Genomic DNA, 248 nt, shown 5'->3' with positions numbered 1-248 from the left:
ATAAAAGTTCAGGGTATTTCTACACGACTTTTGTATACTAAAAAACTATACAATAATATTTTTACACTCGCAGATGCGGGGATATATTAAACGATTCCATTATCCACTAAATAATCCCACCTATGCCCGCGTTGTGCGCCCAGGGCGCCTTACAGAAAGGACTGCACTTAACCAAATGGTAAAAAATAGGGCGCTGTAGAAATCGCCCAGGGCGCTAGAGCCCTAATATTCGAAAGCCAGTCGATGTC

This window comes from Papilio polytes, unplaced genomic scaffold, assembly GCF_000836215.1.
Source record: "Papilio polytes unplaced genomic scaffold, Ppol_1.0 DF824493.1, whole genome shotgun sequence".
NCBI classification, from domain to species: Eukaryota; Metazoa; Arthropoda; class Insecta; order Lepidoptera; family Papilionidae; genus Papilio; species Papilio polytes.
Note: the sequence above shows the minus strand (reverse complement) of the source record.